Here is a 13,111-nt window from a genome sequence, read left to right on the forward strand (position 1 = left end):
TGTTCAAATTGCACGACGACACAAACGCGTAACGACACGGTAATACGAGGGACAGCGTGAAAATGGGTAATCAGTTGGATAAAACAACGGATGCAGATAGTCCGCTACAAAAGTTATGTGAGGAATTCCCTGAAAGAGCTGAAGACTTTAGAAAATTATCAGGAGCCCTGAACAAATTATTAGGAGATGACCAGTGGCCTCTAGGTGGCACTAGAAGCGTAGAGGTAGCAAAAAAAGCACAGGGATTGTCAAAAATTAAAAGATGCATCACTTCTGTCAAGTTGGCAAATAAATGCTATTAAATTGGGACTCTCATTGACAGAGAGAACACATGTTAAAACTGTAGACGTCTTTAAAAAAAAGAATGTGCGCACGAGAAACTTACTAAGAGATCCTCTGGGACCTCTGAGAAAGGTATTGATCGACTAAGTAGTAAAATGGCTGGCTTTGTGTTAACCAAGGCTGATGATGAAATTGATGAGGTCACTGACTCAGCGCCCAACGGCGCCTCCCGCACCCCCTGGCCCCTTGCTCCAGTCCTCTTCCCAACACCCTCCACCTTGCACTCCGGCGAGAGAAGTTAAAAATAACCCCATACCACCAAAGCAACAAACCCAAACTGACTCCTCATCCTCTGATAGCGATTCGGATCCCCAGTTCACAAGCAATATAGCCGAAAGGACCAGATCTCACACTCGAAAGGGCAGAACTATATCTCGATATCACAGACAGTCCCGTAAATCTTCTAGTCAATCTACCAGTCCAAGTTGTGAAAGACATAGCAAACACCCCCGCCGATCGAGACGCAGAACTGTCAAGCAGTCAGACAGCTCCGAAACATCCTCCGACCTAGAAATGATTTCCAAGATCCCAAAATTCCGACACCAATTTCCTGTCAGACCAATGGCAAACCCTGATGCATAACAAGCTGCAGACCACCCCACTATAGATGTCTATGTGATCTTCGAACAACTATTCGATTGCTCACGCTATCCGGACAAATGGAAAGGGCAGTTAGATATTATTGGCAGGAAAAGAAAGGGGAGGGGGGAGGTGCGCCCCCAACCCGGGTCAAGACTGAATACGTGACTAGAAAGGAAGAGCCATCTCGGGAGGAAGGATCAATAGAACCGCAGTGTTGCATACAGGATTGGATGGATAAGCAAGGATACGGTTATACTAAACAACCAAACGGCCCGAGCCCTGCTAATAAACCTCCCTATTGTCCCCGGCATGGTATGGGAAGAGGCCGGGACTGGGTAAGAGGAATTGACTGTTTTAATTGTGGGCAGGAAGGACATTGGAATAAAAATTGCCCCTACCGTCAGCATGGAAAAGGAAGGGGAGGACGAGGAGGGGGGGGGGGGGGGAGGGGGAAAGAGGAGGATCTTACACTAACTTCTCCCAGAACAACCCCTTTGGTCAATTGTCCCCCGATTGACTACGCAGCTTGATTGTGCAGGATCCTCCCCGGATGACGAACCAATGATATTGTTAAAAATTCTGAATGAGTGGCAACCCTTTTTGATAAGATATGGGAGCCTTCATGTCTTCTGTACAATCAAAGTTTAAACTCCCTGCCTCAACTGAAACACAGGAACTTTCAGGATTCCTGGGACAAATCTCGACATTCCCGGTGTCAGAACCGGTTAAAATGGGTTACCAGGAAGAATCGGTGGAACAATCAATCTGGACTGTAACTTGATGGCTAGAGACCTCCTCTGCAAATTCCAGTTGCATTTGGAGTGTGGAGATGATGGGATTATTGTAAAACAGGGAACCCTTAAGCGGCAGTATTATACCACTAGAACCCCTCAGTGATGGTCTCTGGACCTGCCGCAGGCACCCTATCACGTGACCCTAGCATACGATCCCAGTGGAAAGAATCAGGACCTGCAGAACTTTTATCAGGATCACGAAGGGGAAGTGAAGGAAATTCTATTAAGGGCTAGAGTGACTGGACCGGAAGGGAAGGCAGATTTTGTGGAAATGGACAGCCCCCAGCGATGGCACCACATATTACTCGTGAAGTATTACCTCCCCACCACGCTAAAGATTTGGGAGTTATGGTGCGCCAGGCTATAGACGAGGCTGACCCTACCAGCCGGGATGTGCAAATTGTAAAACATGGCCGAACAGTCCAATTCCACGGTGACCCCAAGAAGGTCTTAACGACTCTGCAGCATCATACTGGCTCCGACATACCTGACTATGTGGATCCTCATGTGTGGGCAGAGGACCCCTCTCAAGTGGGTTATCACAGGCAATCCACCGAGCTTTGGAGGCTAGCCGAGTCGAACCAATTTGCCAGTTTCCAGTCCCTAGCATGGCTAAACAAATGCGACAGTGTTTGGGGATGATCAATTACTGCAGATCCTGGATCCCTAATGTTGCCCTGATGACTAAGCACCTCACCCCGTATACAAATAAGTAAGGCAGCTTTGAAATAGAAACCGTAGACGTCCAAGCCTTTAAGGAACTAAAGACAGCCCTGCTGCAAGCTCCGGCTTTGGGCCGGCCCCTCTATGACCGGCCCTTTCAACTGTATTGTACAATTCTGAAAGACTGTGCTACCGTTGTCTTAACACATCTCACTCCGTAGCTGCCCTCCTGGGCCAACTGCAGACTCAACACCTTACCATGGCCAGGCAAAGCAGATATGAGATCTACTTACTAAACAATCTTAAAGCTGACCTTTCGGCACTGTACTGCAATTAATCCGGCCTGTTTTCTTACTGAGCCACCCCAAGATGAGGAAGAACCCAGTCATGATTGTTTATCTTTAATTTAAGAGGCCACATCAGTCAGGGAAGATTTTGTTGATGTACCAATTGAAGATCCAGACTGTATTATGTATGTTGACGGAATTAATCCAGAAGGTACACGAATCTCAGGATACGCCATAGTAAACCAGGAGAATCAGGTCTTGGAATCTGCCGCTTTTGAAACTGCCTATTCTGCTCAACAAGCTGAACTATTCGCCCTCACCCGAGCCTGTATCTTAGCCAAAGATCTCAAAGTCAATATCTATACCGACTCTAGGTATGCCTTTGGGGTGGCCCATGATTTCGGACAATTATGGAAAAATAGGGGATTCCTAACCTCAAGGGAATGAGATATCCCATAAACAGCTAGTATCTGATTTGTTGCAAGCCCTCATGTTCCCCAAACGCATTGCCATTGTCAAATGTACTGCCCACACTACCGGAAATTCTCTGGTTGATATAGGGAATCGTTGTGCTGACCAAGAGGCCAAACAGGCCTCTCGTGACCAACAGATGGTAGTGCCCAAAATTATGAGTCAGACTAAAAATCCTGCGAAGGATAAGTTAGCCTCGGAAAAACCAATGCCAACCATCCAAGATGTTATAAAAGCACAGGAGGACGCTCCTGAAAAAGATAAACTGTTGTGGAAATATTATGCATGTACTTATGACAATGTTTCTAAACTCTGGACCACTCCCGCGGAACAGACTTGCATGTCTGACGAGTTGGCTCTATGGGTTATTGAATGTATGCATTTTGCTACTCATTGTGGAGCAAGGACCACGAGTGACACACTTTTGGCTACTTGGTGGCACCCTAGACTCCAGGCGCTCACCCAGATCATCAGTAGTCGTTGCCTGGTTTGCCAGCAACATAATCCAGGGAAGGGAGTCCCCTGTGATTGGGGTAAAACGTCCCTACCCGAAGGTCCCTTTGAGACATTTCAGTTGGACTACATTGAGTTGCAAAAAGTTCAGTGTTACAAATATGTGTTAGTGATAGTAGATGTGTTTAGCAGATGGATTGAAGCCTACCCTAACCTGGACAATAAGGCTCAAACTGTTGTTAAGGTGTTAATGAGGGAAATTGTTCCTAGATATGGTATCTCAGCTCGACTGATGACCACCTATGTTCTTTCTCTGACTCCGGCTCTGCGACTAGCTCACAACCAGGTTCAAGATGCTCACCTCGACCTCCCAGTTTTACCCGAATTGTCCCTCGTGGCACCAGGGAAGTATGGATTCGGAAGGGATTAGAGTCACAATGGGAGGGGCCTTTTCAGGTGTTACTCACTACCCCCACTGCAGCCAAGGTTGAGGGGAAAAGTGCCTGGGTTCACCTGCACCACTGCAAGCTCACCACCCTCTAACGAACCTATTTTACTGGTTATTCTAACTCCTGTTTCTGTTCCAGACTTCCTCTTCTCCATAGCTGAACAAGGCCGTTGGCATCCTAATTGGAACGTGGACCAGTTTGAACGTTTACCCGTAGTGATAGACAGCCAGCTACACCGACGGTGACCTGAGAAGAGAGACGGGAAAACTGAACTCTTTTAATCAGCAAAATAATTGGACTATTTTTCTGAATCCTGAGCCATAAGATGAAACTGTCTGTATGCCACAGTCTGTATAATAGTGTTGATATATGACAGTTTCGGCGCATGGGAGGGGAGACAGAGACGAGAGCTCCATGTAAACACCTTTTTGTACATGTCTTATGTTTATGCGCAAAATGGGAACTTTTCTAGATGTTGGGTGTGTTCACATTCCCTATACATTCCAAAGGGGGAGTTCCACTAACCCTAACTGAGACTGTCAGATGGATTCAGAGCCAAACTATCACGAGAGGAGGGGGGCCAATACAATACTGCTGAAGCTCTGGAGGGCATCACAGCTGAAATGGTAGCAATAAGGACCGTAGCATTACAAAACCGAATGGCCCTCAATTACCTGTTAGCTGAGAAAGGGGGAACGTGTGCCCTGATAGGATCTGAATGTTGCACTTACATTCCTGATAGTTCAGAAAACATAACCAATCTCGCTGATCACATAAGAAGGGAGGTGAAGAAGTTATCCACACCAGCAGAAGGATCTAGCTGGTTTGATTGGCTATCAGATGGATCTTGGAGATCCTATCTAATTGTTGGTTGCCTTAACCTTTGTTGTAAAGTAATGATGACAAGGTTAGCAAACCCTCTTGTGGTCAAGGGCTCCCGAGTTATGATCCAACGAACTAAAGAACTACTCGACACTAACAACAATATGATTCGGGAAATAGAGTGTGAACGGATGAATGCGATACTCCTAGAATGATCCTAAGTGTTATCATGGAATGATAAAAGGGGGGAATGTGATTGTTTAAAAATGTATAGAGACATTGAAGTTGAGAACGTGGGAATTGTATAGGGACAGTATAAGCTAACAAAGAATTCATGGAGGAATAGCCATGACATCTCAGACTCGAGACTGCGAAATGTTACAACACTGAAACAAAACCCACAGCTTGCAGAAAAACCTCAAGGTCTTATTAAATCATGTTATTAACCTGAAACATTAACAGAAGGTCTTTGTTTAAAATCGGACCATGCTTGGGTCGGTTTGAGTGGACAAAGGGAAGGAGGGATCTCAGAGGATAGGCTGGACTAGGATGTCACTCTAGCCCTATCTTGTTATCTTTTGCCGAAAATGTATAACCATCATCCCTTTACAATGTAACGTGACTTTGTCCGTAGGAAGTGAGTGCGTTCGAACAGACTTGCATTCCTTCTGTCTGATAAAGTCTCCGATCGGGATTTGCTTTTTAAATAAAAGCTTGCTTTGTTTAAAGCACAAACGGTATTCGTTTCAGTAATTTTGCTGAACCAGATTGAGGTAAAAGAATCTAGAAATCAACAAAGGGTTCCCCCATATATAGAACGAGTGCTTTACCACAAGTGGCTGTTAATGCACAGATGATACTTTAACTGTTTATCCAATTCCTTTTAAATCGTATCAAAGGCTGCAGAAAAGGACAGGAGAATGGCATTAGAGGAGGCAGCTCCAGTTGAAGAGCTGGACTCAGGCAGTATGACTGCTTTCTGTACTGCAAATTCTATGCACCTTATTTGGTTTGCAATGTTGGTTAACAAACTGGAAACTGGAGTGGAACCAACTTTGTTTTGTGTACACATTTTATATTTACTCTGCACTTTTCTATATTTAAATCCATCTGCTTCTGTTAGGGTTCACCAAAGAGCTCAGTTGGTAAATATTGTCATAGGCGATCCCACGTATCGAAGATGACTTGCTTCCACGCCAAAAAGGGATGAGTTTATTCCAGGTCCCGAACTACATGTTGAAGGGTGGAAGATGCCTGTGCGGGATTTTTTTTTTTTAAAAAGCGTGTGGTGGCCGTTGCACACCAGCCACCACACTGGCCTGACAGAGCTAGGTCTTGGTGCAGTGGCAAGGATTAACAAAGACTACTGGAGACCAGCTCAACTGCACAGACCTAGAGTGCACACATATTGCAATGTGGGCTGGCCCATGCTGCCCCTGGGCCCTCATCTCTCCTGGGCCCCGATCACGTTGCTCCACAATCACTTGCCGCTCCTGCTGTACCAGCCCATGCTCCAATCACCAACCTGGACTTTGGTGACGTCCAATCCAGTCGCCCTGTTCACAGCCATCGCTCTCCAGCATGCGCTGTACCATTAAGTGGTATGTTTCTTTGAAGGCCCCAATCTGCTGATGGTCCTTGTACACACTCACTTGGCGCACAAACTTGATCCTACATGGTATAATGGAGTTATTTTTCACAAAATCAAAACCCATTGCATATCTTGCATCTCTTGACCTTACATAGTCTGTGTGCAAATCAGAATATAATTTCCACCCTGTAATGCTTAAGCGACGTGACTAACTACTCCACTTTGATGGTAAATTTGCTTTGTCCTCTTTCAGATAATGCAAGTTTCAGTTCATGGTGCACAATTGTTATCACAACCCATGGAAGACTATAATACAATATTGTGTGTGAATGTTCAGAGCTGGGATGGATGCGATTTGTATAGGAGCAGATAGTGTCATGGAATCATAGAATGGTTAGAGCACAGGAGGCGGCCATTTGGCTCATCGGGCCCATCTGCAAGAGCACTTCATTTAGTCCCTTTCCCCATAGCCCTGCAAATTTTTTTCCTTTAGTAACACAGTAAATTGAAGTTATTTTGATTTGCACATTTTAACCTAAATGCAGATGTTAAAGTAATTAATACTTTAGTACACTTTGGCAAATAGCTAAATGTTTCTGGCCTCTGCATAGGAACCATAAGCCTAGTTCAAAATTTCTCAAACCCCCAAATCCCCTGCAAAAGGTTCCTGCATCTGTTTGCACCAGCCAAAAACATTTTCAGGGTAATTAATGCATAGTAGGTGGGAAATTAGCCCAACTTTTCGTCAGCACATCATTTGAATCAGGAAAGTCGCAGCAGATCAGCTGTCTATTCGGAACTTGGCAGGTCACAACTTCAGGATGTAGCACATGCCCTTGTCAATTTCAAAAAGACGGTTTAACTGCATACTCACCGCAAATTCATGGCCCACATTCGGATTACAAACTCACATTCTGATTACAAAACTTACTTTTTTTTATTAAAAAAAGAGTGCATTTAGAATAGCAAAACGTTCCAAGGCACTTAACAAGAACACCATCAATAAAAACGTTTGACACCGAGCCACAGGAGGAGATATTAGGACAGATAACCAAAAGCTTGTTTAAAGAGGTAAGTTTTAAGGAGCATCTTAAAAGGAGGCAGAGATTTTAAAAAGGGAATTCCATAGCTTAGGACCAAGGCAGCTGAAAAGCTCAGCCATCAATGGTGGAGCGATTAAATTGGGACTGCGCAAGAGGCCAGAATTTCAGGAACGCAGAGATCCTGAAGGCTGGAGGTGGTGAGAGAGATAGGAAGGGGTGAGGCCAAGGAGGGATTTGAAAACAAGGAGAATTTTTTTTAATTGCGGCTTTGCCAGACTGGGAGCCAGTGAAGGTCAACAAGCACAGAGGTGATGGGTGAACGAGATTGGAGCGAGTTAAGATACGGGCAGCAGAGTTTTGGATGATCACAAGTTTATGTAGAGTAGAAGATGGGAGGTCAGCCAAGAGAGCATTAGAATTGTCAAGTCTAGAGGCAACACAAGAACATAAGACATAGAAGCAGGAGTCGGCCATATGGCCCCTCGAGCCTACTCCACCATTCAATAAAGTCATAGCTGATCTGATCTTTGCCTGAATTCCACTTTCCTGCCTGTTCCCCATAACCCTCAACTCCCCTATAGTTCAAGAATCTCTCTCAGCCTTGAATATATTCACTCATCCTCCACAGATCTCTGGGCCCGAGAATTCCAAAGATTCATGACCCTCAGAAGAAATTCCTCCTCATCTCCATCTTAAATGGGCGACCCCTTATTCTGAAACTATGCCCCCTAGTTCTAGATTTCCCCGAGGGGGAACATCCTCTCTGCATCTACCCTGTCAAGTACCCTCAGTATCTTATATATGTTTCAATATGATCACCTCTTATTCTTCTAAACTCCAATGAGTACAGGCCCAACCTTCCCTCATAAGACAACTCTTCATCCCAGGAAGCAACCTAGTAAACCTTCTCTGAACTGTCTCCAATGCAAGTATATCCTTCCTTAAATAAGGAGACCAAAACTGTGCATTGTACTCTAGGTGTGGTCTCACCAGCACCCTGTAACGAATGCATGGAGTTTCAGCAGCAGCAGCAGATCTGAGGCAGGGACAGAGTGAGGCGATGTTACGGAGGTGGAAGTAGGCAGTCTTGGTGATGGAGCGGATGTGCGGTCAGAAAGCTCATCTCTGGGTCAAACACACCACCAAAGTTGGGAGCTGCCTGACTCGGCTTCAGACATTTGCCAGGATGGAAACAGTGGCCAGAGAATGGAGTTTGCGATGGGGGCCAAGGACAATGGCAGCACTCGTCCCACTATTTCGTTCAAATAAATTTCTGCTCATCCATATTGGATATTGGACAAGCAGTTAACAAATCAGACAGTGGAGGAGTCCAGAGAGATGGTGGTGAGATAGGGCTGAGTGTTGTCAGCATATATGTGAATCTGATGTGTTTTCAGATAATATCACAAGGGGTAGCATGTAGATGAGTAATAGGAAGGGGCCAAGGACAAATCCTTGGGGGACTCCAGAGGTAACAATGCAGGAGTGGGAAGAGATTTTCTGGCTACCGATTTGAGAAGAATGGAATCAAGCAAAGGCAGCCCCACCCAGCTGGACGACAGTGGAGAGGCATCAGAGGAGAATGGAGTGAGTGGTCAACTGTGTCAAAAACTACAGACAGGTCGAAAAGAATGAGGGATGGTTCATCACTTTCACAGTCAAAGAATCACAATCACCACATTCTGTTTACAAGCATCACATTCACAACTCATTCTGATCACACTCACCCTCTGCCTAGAAACCGTGAGTTAGAGGTGGCAATATTATAATCTTCCACTTTGCACTGAGAGGTGGCAGAGTTTGGAATATTGAGAGTGAATATCTCCATCTTCCGAGAATCTCAGCACAAGACACCCACTTTCACCTTCGGGGGCTGTGTAATCCGGGGCAGGAAATCTCACAAATAGAGAAACCCGCATAAAGTTACCAGTTAGTCCAACAGCTCATTACGAAAACAACCAAAGAAGGAAATTTTACGATCTGTTGAAGCAAAAGTCCCAACAAACTTACAATAAAAATGAATTATTTCATTTCAATTATTGCAGATTTCAATTATTCATATGTAATTTAGATCAACTTCGGTCCCCTTGCCACTGGGTTTAAATCATTTTGAGATCCAACAATTACATCAAATCCCCATATTTACTCACTTACTTTCCGTGACTTCTAAAAGTGCAGAGCGCTATTTTGTCAACTTCATGATTAGCTATACTGGTTACGTTCCCGGTTCAACTTCTCTGCTAAAGAAGCTCATCACAGAGGAGACAATTGAATTTTTATAATTGACTAGTGACTCCAGAGGAGAAGGAGCTTCAGTCGTATTGAGAAAATATTTGACACCGAGCCACATAAGGAAAAATCAAGGCAGGTGGAGGTAGGTTTTAAGAAGCATCTTGAAGGAGGAAAGAGGTAGAGGTTTAGGTAGGGAATTCCAGAGTTTAGGGCCTAGGCAACAGAAGGCGTAGCCACCAATGGTTGAGTGATCATAATCATGGCTGCTGAAGAGGAGCGCAGACATCTCTGGGGGGACGGAGGCTGTGGGGGCTGGAGGAGATTACAGCGATGTTGAGGGGCAAGACCATGGAGGGATTTGAAAACAAGTATGTTCATAGCAACTTATGCTGGAGAATGTGCACGCAAGGATCACAGGTGAACAGGAATGAGTTCAGCTGGGATTACCACCACGAACAAATAGTATGCTGATACTCTCCAAATAAACCACGTGTTACTTCTCAACCAACAGTTGCCCATGAAATCATCCTCAGTTTTTTTCACAAGAAGCACAAGGTTGTAAGAAAGGAAATTGCCATTCGACTTTATTTGTTAAAATTCCTTTTAATGTCATTTGTTTTATCACCAGGATGCACAGCTTATTGATCTATTCTGTCACCATCCCAACAGCTAAACATTTTATTATGCATCAACATTTAATGTGCTCAATGACAGTCCAAAAATAAGCAGAGCTTCAAAATATTCAACACCGTGGCATTAAGCTAGCAAATAAACTACTGCCACTGTGCTTATTTTAAAGCCTATTTTACTGTCCATTGAAGGAACTGGACTCTTTTTCTCCCTTCAAAAAAAGGTCCATCCAGGCAATAAACCTCTTTTGGTCCCAAAAGCATACATGAGTGACCTATGGAAACCACTCATCCAACTTCCTTACCATCTCTGCAGAATGATGTCAGATCTTCCCATGCAAGAGAATACTTCAGCCAAGTCACGAAATACGGCTCGTTTCTCTACACTCTATTGTACCACATAATGCAAAACCAAACTAACCATTCAATCCAATTATTATAACCAGCTAAAATTTAGAATTCCTGATCTTTGAATTGCAAACATGTTTACTAAGCCAGGTTAAAAAGCACAATAAATGATTTGAACACCACCAGTATTTTTTTTTTAAAGCATTAATACAGATTTGACCCATTCCTCAACAAACATAGAAACATAGATAATAGATGCAGGAGTAGGCCATTCGGCCCTTCGAGCCTGCACTGCCATTCAATAAGATCATGGCTGATCATTCCCTCAGTACCCATTTCCTGCTTTCTCTCCATGGCCCTTGATCCCCTTAGCCATAAGAACATAAGAATTAGGAACAGGAGAGGGCCATCTAGCCCCTCGAGCCTGCTCAGCTATTCAACAAGATCATGGCTGATCTGGCCGTGGACTCAGCTCCACTTACCTGCCCGCTCCCCATAACCCTTAATTCCCTTATCTCTTAAAAATCTATCCATCTCTGATTTGAATACATTTAATGAGCTAACCTCAACTGCTTCCTTGGGCAGAGAATTCCACAGATTCACAACCCTCTGGGAGAAGAAATTCCTTCTCAACTCGGTTTTAAATTGGCTCCCCCGTATTTTGAGGCTGCGCCCCCTAGTTCTAGTCTTCCCCGACCAGTGGAAACAACCTCTCTGCCTCCATCTTGTCTATTCCTTTCAATATTTTAAATGTTTCTATAAAATCACCCCTCATCCTTCTGAACTCCAACGAGTAAAGACCCAATCTACTCAATCTATCATCATAAGGTAATCGCCTCATCTCCGGAATCAGCCTAGTGAATCATCTCTGTACCCATTCCAAAGCTAGTATATCCTTTCTGAAGTAAGGTGACCAAAACTGCACGCAGTACTCCAGGTGCGGCCTCACCAATACCCTGTACAGTTGCAGCAGGACCTCCCTGCTTTTGTACTCCATCCCTCTTGCAATGAAGGCCAACATTCCATTCGCCTTCCTGATTACCTGCTGCACCTGCAAACTACATTTTTGGGATTGGACCCCCAGGTCCCTCTGCACCGCAGCATGTTGTAATTTCTCCCCATTCAAATAATATTCCCTTTTAATGTTCCCCCCCCCCCCCCCACCCCAAGATGGATGACCTCACATTTGCGGACATTGTATTCCATCTGCCAAACCTTAGCTCATTCACTTAACCTATCTAAATCTCTTTGCAGCCTCTCTGTGTCCTCTACACAACCTGCTTTCCCACTAATCTTTGTGTCATCTGCAAATTGTTACACTACACTCTGTCCCCTCTTCCAGGTCATCTATGTATATTGTAAACAGTTGTGGTCCCAGCACCGATCCCTGTGGCACACCACTAACCACCGATTTCCAACCTGAAAAGGACCCATTTATCCCGACTCTCTGCTTTCTGTTAGCCAGCCAATTCTCTACACATGCCAATACATTCCCTCTGACTCCGTGTACCTTTATCTTCTGCAGTAACCTTTTGTGTGGCACCTTATCGAATGCCTTTTGGAAATCTAAATACACCACATCCATCGGTACACCTCTATCCACCATGCTCGTTATATCCTCGAAGAATTCCAGTAAATTAGTTAAACATTATTTCCTTTCATGAAGGCATGTTGCGTCTGCTTGATTGCACTATTCCTATCTAGATGTCCCGCTATTTCTTCCTTAATGCTGGCTTCAAGCATTTCCCCACTACAGATGTTAAACTAACCGGCCTATAGTTATCTGCCTTTTGTCTGCCCCCTTTTTTTTTTTAAAAAAACAGAGGCGTTACATTAGCTGCTTTCCAATCCGATGGTACCTCCCCAGAGTCCAGAGAATTTTGGTAGATTATAACGAATGCATCTGCTATAACTTCCGCCATCTCTTTTAATACCCTGGGATGCATTTCATCAGTACCAGGGGATTTGTCTACCTGGAGTCCCATTAGCCTGTCCAGCACTACCCCCCTAGTGATATTGATTGTCTCAAGGTCCTCCCTTCCCACATTCCCGTGACCAGCAATTTTTGGCATGGTTTTTGTGTCTTCCACTGTGAAGACAGAAGCAAAATAATTGTTTAAGGCCTCAGCCATTTCCACATTTTCCATTATTAAATCTCCCTTCTCATCTTCTAAGAGACCAACATTTACTTTAGTCACTCTTTTCTGTTTTTTTATGGTTTCCATAAAAGCATAAAAGATCACACATGCTGATCAAATCACAAGTCTAAACAAAACTACTTTCTCTTGTGTTATTACTCACTAATGAAATCTTGTACCAGCCAACAGTGGAGAAATCTGAGTATTTTGCACTTAGACAGGTTCCCATAATGATAAAACATGGGCTAAAATAGAAATTTATATGTA

General features: G+C 44.3%; 1 protein-coding gene across 6 annotated transcripts in view; it reads right to left on the minus strand.

The window, feature by feature from the left end:
- The window catches only part of LOC139264544 (growth factor receptor-bound protein 10-like), a 318,358-nt gene that overhangs the window by 266,850 nt on the left and 38,397 nt on the right, over positions 1-13,111 (minus strand). The gene's annotated exons all lie outside the window — the stretch shown is intronic.

The sequence above is a fragment of the Pristiophorus japonicus genome, chromosome 5, assembly GCF_044704955.1.
Source record: "Pristiophorus japonicus isolate sPriJap1 chromosome 5, sPriJap1.hap1, whole genome shotgun sequence".
Taxonomy (NCBI): domain Eukaryota; kingdom Metazoa; phylum Chordata; class Chondrichthyes; family Pristiophoridae; genus Pristiophorus; species Pristiophorus japonicus.